Below are 8,789 nucleotides of genomic sequence, written 5' to 3'. Positions count from 1 at the left end.
CACAAACCACCATAGAAATGAAAAACAAGGACATGGATTTAAAGGAAAAATGCTCAGGAACACGAATCTGGCCTCAATTTTCTCTAATTCCAAGTTTATAGAAAGATACACGGATTTGAACTTTGAGGATCATGAATTGAGTTGCTTCGGTCTGACCTCAAAGCAACTCAATCTTGTTGCCTACATTGATAGGACTTCAGCCAACCAAAAATCACAAAGAATAGTGAAGAATTGAGGGAGAATAGAAGAGATGAAAATTTTGGAAAATCACCTTCGAGTGAGCTTCAACCTTGCTCGATCTTGCTTCCAATTGTCCTTATCTTGGCTTCAGAAGCTTGTAGGAGATGAATTGGATCAAAGAAAAGTTTGGACTCTTGGAGTTTCAATCTCAAAATAGAATGAGATTTGAAGCTCGATTTTAAAAGGAAAACCTTCAAGATTATCCTTTAATGGTGAGGGTTTGGATTGCAGGTTCAAAGCTTGGGCATGAGGTCCTTAATCATGAGCCAAGAGGGTTGTATTTATAGGTATTGCAATTCATTTTCACACACTTCCAAAATTTGCCAAATTTAGCAATTTCATTACATGTTTGCATGGGCGTGTGGTAGGCCCATCAAATGATGCTATCAGGTCCAAAATCACCAATGTGCATTGCTGAAATCATGTCATGTGGTCATGCAAAGGAGATTGAAAAGTGAATGTGAAATCCATCCAAATGATCCTTTGAAAAGAACCCATGCGCAAGTCCTTGATTTCTTGGCCAAGTGAGATGATATTGAGCTTTTTGGAAAGGTGAGATCAAGGGGAACAACATTAATTTTGAACACTTTTCCATTTGAAGCTTGGATCATGATGAGTTTTGAGGTGGAAGTTTGGTAAATCAAACATATTTGAAATTTTTCTAAGTACCAAGTCAAATGTTCACTTCTTCCACCTTGAATAACTTTTGTTATGGGCTTCAAATGGAAAACTTTCCTTCGTAAAAGTTGTATATATTTCAAACCTATTCAATTTGGTCACAAATATGACCTCATTTGGATATGGCATGAAGGAGTTATGCATTTTAGAAGTTGAGGAAAATCACTTGTTTAGTGGTAATGGCCCAAAATGACCTATAATGTTTCCTCTTGGAACATGCATTTGAAAGTTGAATTTGAAATTCTTCAAAAACTAAAAGTTGGAGAGGAAATCTTTAATTCGATCATGGAACTTGAATGGATTTTATCTCATAAAAATTGAGAAAGTTATGGTCCTTGGAAGTTGACCTCCTAACTAGGGGTCAGACAAAATGACCTATAATTTTTCACCATAAAAATGACTTTCCAAGCAAACTTAGCTTTTGACTTCAACATGAAATTTGTTTGGAATGTCATAAGGAGTAAAGTTTATCTTGGAATAATTTTCATATGATAAAAGTTGTAGGAGATAGGGTCTAGGGAACCCCAGTTTTGACTAGTTGACTTTCGCTGGTCAACCACCATGAACCATCTTGCAAACTTGACATGATCTTGATATTTGGGACTCATGGAGGATCATATATGCATAAGATGATTTAATATTAAGTATCCCTTGAAATATTTGATCAAATTATGAAGAAACTTGCTGAGGAAGTCACACAAGATACCTAAATGAATTAGGGCTTCCAAGACAAACAAGCTTCAAACTCTTGATGATTTCTCGATCAAAATGATAAATTAAGATAATGGGGATCCATATATGATGTCTAGAACCAATGTGAACCATCTCTTGATTAATATCCTTGCATTGAGGGTCTCAAACCCTAGTTGTGAGCTTGATGAGGCATTAGTTGATGCACACACTACCTTCAAAAGAAACAAGGCTATACATAGACATGTTTTTGGCATTTGGTTAGTAAATAATGAAAAACAAACTATGATACAATCAAATGTGCTTGGTGATCTCTCCCAATGCAAACCCAATGAATAAGGGGTAAGGAGGATGCCCAGGTGTGATCCCAAAGCTAGTGCATATGATGAGATAGCATGAGGGATCTTAGGGTCAAAATTGGGGTCTTAAAGTTTCCCCTATTTAAGGACATTCTAACTGAGGATGTGAAGGTTAAAATCTTTGTATCAACTTAGTAGAATGGACTTAAATAACAACATACAGAAACAAATTTTGGTCCCTAAGAGACCTCATGATGCATATGATATGAGTGTTAAAATAATCTTTGTGGGGAATATGTTGCCACAAATGAAAATAATCCGGAGAGACTAAAATTCCACAGGAGCATAATTCATTCAATAAGGAAAATTCACTGGGGAGACAAAGACTCTAGGGGATAAAATATACGCATAGGCCAGACTATGTCTTAGAAACTGCTGGAGACACGAGGGGGATTTCCATGAAAATAAATCAATCGAAGGACTCAGTCGGGGAATAAGGGAAAATCTGCAGCAGAAGCGGGTAAATTAGAACAAAACTGAAATACTCAAACCAAACAGGGGATTGACGACTTCCTTGGGGAAATACGCACTCAAACTCAACTGGGGAAGAATGAACTTCAACATAAGAGTACTAGAAGTATATTATCTATTACCGGTTACTGGGTAGGAAGATAATATACTCTGACAGAGGGACATCCGTTACCGGTTAGGGTAAACATATCAAGGATGACTCACTGAGGAGAAAGAGGTATATTCATTACCTATTACTGGATAAGAATAACCTGCTAGGGAAAAGGTCAAATAGGATTTACAACTATCGGTTACTGGGCAGCAGACCAAAAAGAGGAGAAAATTCGTTATCAGTTAAGATGAAGATATCAAGGATAGACTCAAAGGAAGAATATAGTCATCGGTTAGGATGAACATATAAAGGATAGACCACCGGGGAACAATGGGAATTATATCTATTAGTTACTAGATAGAATACCAAAGAGAATATTTGTCATCAGTCAGGATGAACATATCAAGGATAGACTCAGAAGGGGAAAAGCAGGATTCTGCAACTACCTATTACTGGGCAGAAGACCGCAAAGAGGAGAAAATATGTCATCGGTTAAGATGAACATATCAAGGATTAACTCTTTGGGGAATAAAAGTAGGGATTACAGCTACCTTTTCATTGGGTAGAAAACCAACGAAAGAAGAATATCCGTCACTGGTTAGGATGAACATATCAAGGATAAACTGTCTGGGGGGAAACGTGGAAACGAATCCGTCGGGGAAAAATAAAGGAAGTAAATTACCTTGACTGGGTATTGAGAAAAAATAAAGTACTCAAAAATCGAGAAGAATATTACCAGTTACTGGGTAATAGACTCTCAGGGGACCAAAATATCCATTTAGGTAGTAACTAGAAAGAAACGGTCAAACAAAGACTCAACCCAATGAGGATATAACCCAATGGGAGTGGTTCCATCCAAATAATTGATTGGGGAGGAAACTGAAGTAATGATCATCCACGAGGAAATAACTCAGTAGGGAATGAGAAAGGTTAAATTCTTTCTGCCTAAGGGGGATAACACTCTACATTTGAAGGAGGACAGACGCGCCAAACCTGTATGGGTAAATGACATCACCAAAACAGGGGATCAGAATGATGCAATAAAAATGCATAATGAAATATCTGATGTATGAATATGTATGTATATGATTGATGATTATGCTGACAAAACAATCACAAAGGATACAAATATCACATATTTGAGTCATCGCTGCAACACTCGGCTAATCTCAACAAGATGGAAGTGTAATACCCCAAAATTTACCCTTCATTTTTCCTGGAAGCATACGCTTTACACCTCATGCATGCATTCATTTTTAGGTCATTTAGCATTTGCTTTTCATCATGGCAATCGGAATCGGATCCAAGAAGCTTGAACATCATCCAGGACACTTTGTGGGCTCTATTTAGATGATCAGTCAACACAAGGGAAAGACTTGAGTTACTTCCAACAGGGGTCTATTCGTCAGTCAAAACGGTAATCTTGAAGGAGCAAAGGTTTGTTCATGAGATGTCATGCTCGCTAGGCGAAGCCCACGTGTTTTGAAAAAAAAAATAATAAATAAAAGAAAAAATCTTGGACTTGAACCTCTCTCATTTGAGCCCACAGGTCCACAAAAATCAGGTTATAAATTCAGAGTTTCTGTGAAACAAAATTTCAATTCTATTCCTGTTACCCTGTCTGGGAAAAAGATAGTGAGAGAAGAACCCTGGGGAAAAAGATAGTGAGAGAAGAGCTAACAGAGTTCAGAGCAGCCTCCAAACCCTAAAGGGAACTCAACTGCACAAAATCACCTCTGCCTCACATAAACCCTAAAGATTGTTTTGTAAACCTCACGGGTGCAACTCAATTTCAATCAAGCTCTCCAATCAGGTTTGCCCTTATTCCCATTACCTTTGAGCTTTGAATTTGAATACTCTGAATGTTTGAGGTATTATGGGTGAATTTGAAACCCTTTTTATGCATGTCTTTTTTGTGAATTTTAATGGCATGATTCATGTGGTTACATTTTGATTTGGGGGCAACCCTTGATTACCCTATTTTTTTTACCTCTAACCTGTTTGTTGAGTTTTTGTGAGGGCTCACGTGACTTTTGCAGGGATAACTTGCGTGGTTTTCCACTTTATTTGTGGGATACCCCCTGGAGGTTCATTCCGATTACCTGTACTGACCCACTTTCTTTGATGATGTTAGCTTGGAGGGATCTCAGGGTTTATCGTTCCTTTAATTGTTGTTACCTCGGATCTTCATCCGTGCGGTACCTTTTACATTTTTCCCGCATTTTATTGCTTTCCTAGCTGGAAGACCTCGATAGGAGGCAATGTTTTTGTGTTTACTTTATGCAGGTTCCTTCGTCAAGGACTGCCTTTTTGCATGAGTTTACCAAACCCTAACCCTTCATTGATTTTTCTTCTCCTAAACACACGTTTACTCCTTCTACTACAGGCGAGTGAGTCTCCAAAGGTCGAGCATCCGGTAGATTGCGTAGTAACGTCGTTCGTCCAAAACCCAATCCATAACCCCGTAGTTAGCCGAACTACGGCTTGCTCTGATTCTCATTCCAGATGAGATACGTAGGCATAAGACGCGATGTCTTAGCGAGCACACATCCCCCCAACCCATAGGTCAGCCGAGCTACGAAGACTCTGATTCTCATATTCAGATGAGATACGTATGCAGTGGATGCGACATCCGCGCGAGTCATTTTCATGTAACCTCTTTTTAGTAAACAGCACAAGATAAACTCACACCCTTTAGACAAGAACTATAAAAGTGGATCCCGTAGAGTACTACGGATGCGTAGGGGTGCTAATACCTTCCCTTCGCATAACCGACTCCCGAACCCAAGATTTGGTTGCGAGACCTTGTCTTTTCCTTTCCTCTTTTCAGGTTTACTTTGAGTGTTTCCTTTCGTTCCTTTGGGATAAATAACGCACGATGGCGACTCTTCTGTCATTTTCTTTCTCCAGTTGTTTTTTCGCACACTGTATTTTTCAGGTTGCGACAGCTGGCGACTCTGCTGGGGAACCGGTTTCCCTAAGCGAGTCCCTCCTAGCTTTTGTAGTTTGTTTGTTTATTGGGTGTTCTTGCTTTTGTACAGTTATTTATTTACCTGTTTTACCTTATTGCATTGTGTACATATCATCGATGTATTTGTTGGCTGGCTATGGCTGGTTGGTGATCTTTGTGAGATGAGTTCTATACCCGAACTCGAGTGCACTTAGGATAGGAGAATGGCATAGTCTTGTCGACTTGTGTGGAGTTATTCCTTAGCAAGTTGACTTGCAAGCCCATTCACTTGGTGGAGGTCATGTTGAGATCAATAATGTCACACAAGTAAGTTGTGGTTAGACATTACTTTTTCCAATATAGACCTTAGAAGCCGAGGACCTTAGTTTACCAAACCCATCTTGGCCTATTCGTAGGACGTAGTGCGAAAGTCGTTCAAGTGTAAGATTTGATACGATTGTTACGCGATACTACACTCATAAGAGTCTCTCTTGATAATATTTTTGGAATACGAGTAGTCGTTCCTCCGATAATATCCGAAAGATGGGATTATGACTATGGGAACCTTTTGTAAAACATGTTTGGCCGGTTTAAACCTTAGTACACTCCTTTTGGGTGGTTCTTAACCTAAACTCCATGCTCGTGACTTGCAATAAACCCTTGATTCATGGTTGATCCGATCAGGTATCCTTAATATCAATGAAACTTGGGTGTTGATAAGGTGTAAACCATAATCCACCAAAATGGGTGGTTGATATTAAGGATAACATGATCCATCCCATGACCTTTGTTTGGTGTGCTCTTAATTTCTCTCCAGACAGTGCAACCTGACAGATGTTCAAGCAGATACAGCGATCCTGATTCCCATGTCACTGCACTACATTCACATCATTTTGCATCACATCATTTTGCATTCATAATCATTCACACATGTTTATCCATTTCTGTGGGGTTTATATCTTCTACTTGATTCCAGTTAGAATTTTCTTGGTTCTCATCAACGGCTTAGTCTTTTTTTTTACATCGTTTATCTATTGAGAGACTGGAATCAAGGGGGTAGAATACCTTTGGAATTGATAAACATGTCATTGCATTTACATATTCATTAGCATGTCTTGCATAACAGGTACCGCCACAGTGTTCTCAGTTTGTTTGGTGTTCAATCATCAGGATAGTTGACCCAGGCATTCACCGGTACGGTACCCGCAGAAACCAACAGAGAGTAATGGAAAGCCTACAGGCAGAGTTCACCGAGATGAAAATCCGCATGAATCAATTCATGGATGTGGTTCAAGGGGTGGCTCAGGGACAGCAAGAGCTCAGGCAGATGATACAGAGGAATCCCCCTACTCAACCAGAGACGGTGACTGATCCTCCAGCTGGAGAGGCTAATGGACCCAATGGACCGGGGTCTATCCCAATCCTATATGTCACCTCCGGTCAACAGCCCGTTCATGATGATCAGGACGATCAGTTCCCCCTGCTGCAGGAAGACTTTGGTATGGGTCATGGTGTGGACCCCATGTTTAGAAGATTGGAAGAGAGGTTGAAGGCAGTGGAAGGACAGAATCCTCTGGGAGTAGATGTTGCTGACTTGGGGCTGGTCCACGGTGTGAGAGTGCCACCGAAATTCAAGGTCCCGATATTTGACAAATACAATGGCAACTCTTGCCCGAAGACCCATGTGCAAGCCTATTTCCGTAAAATGGTTGCATACTCCGATGACGAAAAGTTGCTTATGTACTTTTTCCAGGACAGCCTAGCTGGGGCATCCCTGGAATGGTATATGAGGCTGGACAGAGCCCACATCCGTTGCTTGAGGGATTTGGCTGAGGCTTTTGTGAAGTAGTATCAGTTTAATGCAGACATTGCTCCGGACAGAACTCAACTTCAAAATCTGTCTCTTAAAAGCAATGAGTGCTTCAGAGAATACGCTCAACGCTGGAGAGAAACAGCTTCCCGTGTTCAACCTCCTATGTTGGAGAAGGAAATGGCTAACATGTTCATGAACACTCTGCCAGGACCTTATTTGGAGCGCCTGGTGGGTTGCAATGCCTCCAATTTTGTTGATGTAGTATCTACCGAAGAGAGGGTGGAGAATTACCTGAGGACATACAAGACCCAGAGTGGAGGTGGATCCTCATCAGGGGTGAAGAAGCCGTTCATTCAAGGACAGAAGAGGGGAGAAGGGGATGCAAGTGCCATATCTTCTTATCAGAACAGGGATAACCGGAGGAATAACTTTCAGAACTATCATCAGCAACCGTATGTTACGGCTGTGACCATTCCAGCTGCAGCACCACTACAACAACAACAACCACAACGTCAACCAGCTCAGTACCAACCACAACAACTGGGTAACAGACCCGCCTATCAACCGAAGCCAAGGACGATGGACCGGCGTTTCGACACTCTTCCAATGCCGTACGCTCAGTTGCTTTCTAGTCTTCAACAACTACAACTTGTGCAGTTGCGCACTCTGGCTCCTCCCGTTGGTAGGCTTCCGGTGGGTTATGACGCCAACGCTAGGTGTAGCTTCCACTCTGGGGCACCTGGCCACAATATTGAGAACTGCAAAGCTTTTAAGCACGTAGTTCAGGACCTCATTGATTCAAAGGCCGTTAACTTTGCACCAGCTCCTAATGTCGTCAACAATCCCATGCCCTATCATGGTGGAGCCAACGTTAACATGGTTGAAGGAGAAGTCAAATTAGTCTCTGCGGTCAACAATGAAGATGGGGATAGTGATTGCGACATCGATAACTGGGTGCGTCCGAGGATCCCGCGTGAAGTTCTCAACAATTGGTCTTCTGAGGAGATTGTCCAAGCCACTTGTCTGGAGGAGTAATTTTCTTTGTTTATTCATGCATATCCAAGTCTTACGTTCCGCCAGGGCGTAATGACTCATTGTAGGGCTCATCTATGTGACACTTGCATTTTTTATCATAAATAAAGGACGTCTTTTTGCATTCAAATATTTCGTTCCCTGTCTTTCTATTTTTGTAGTTTTTCAAAAAAAAAATGGCTATGTTTTGTTTAGTTTCCACTTTTTTTTCACACTCATAAGCACATACCATCACTCATGCAGATGCACATCACCGGATCCTATTGATAACGGTTTTGCTATGGCTCGCTTCGACTTTGAAAATCCAATCTTTCAAGCTGAAGAAGAGGGTGATGAAGACTGTGAACTCCCTGAAGAACTTACCAGGTTATTAAAACAAGAGGAAAGGGTCATTCAACCGCATCAAGAGTTTGTTGAAGTGATTAATCTCGGCACCGAGGACGCCAAGAGAGAAATCAAGATAGG

The sequence above is a fragment of the Lathyrus oleraceus genome, chromosome 7 (genome assembly GCF_024323335.1).
Source record: "Lathyrus oleraceus cultivar Zhongwan6 chromosome 7, CAAS_Psat_ZW6_1.0, whole genome shotgun sequence".
Lineage (NCBI taxonomy): Eukaryota > Viridiplantae > Streptophyta > Magnoliopsida > Fabales > Fabaceae > Lathyrus > Lathyrus oleraceus.
Note: the sequence above shows the minus strand (reverse complement) of the source record.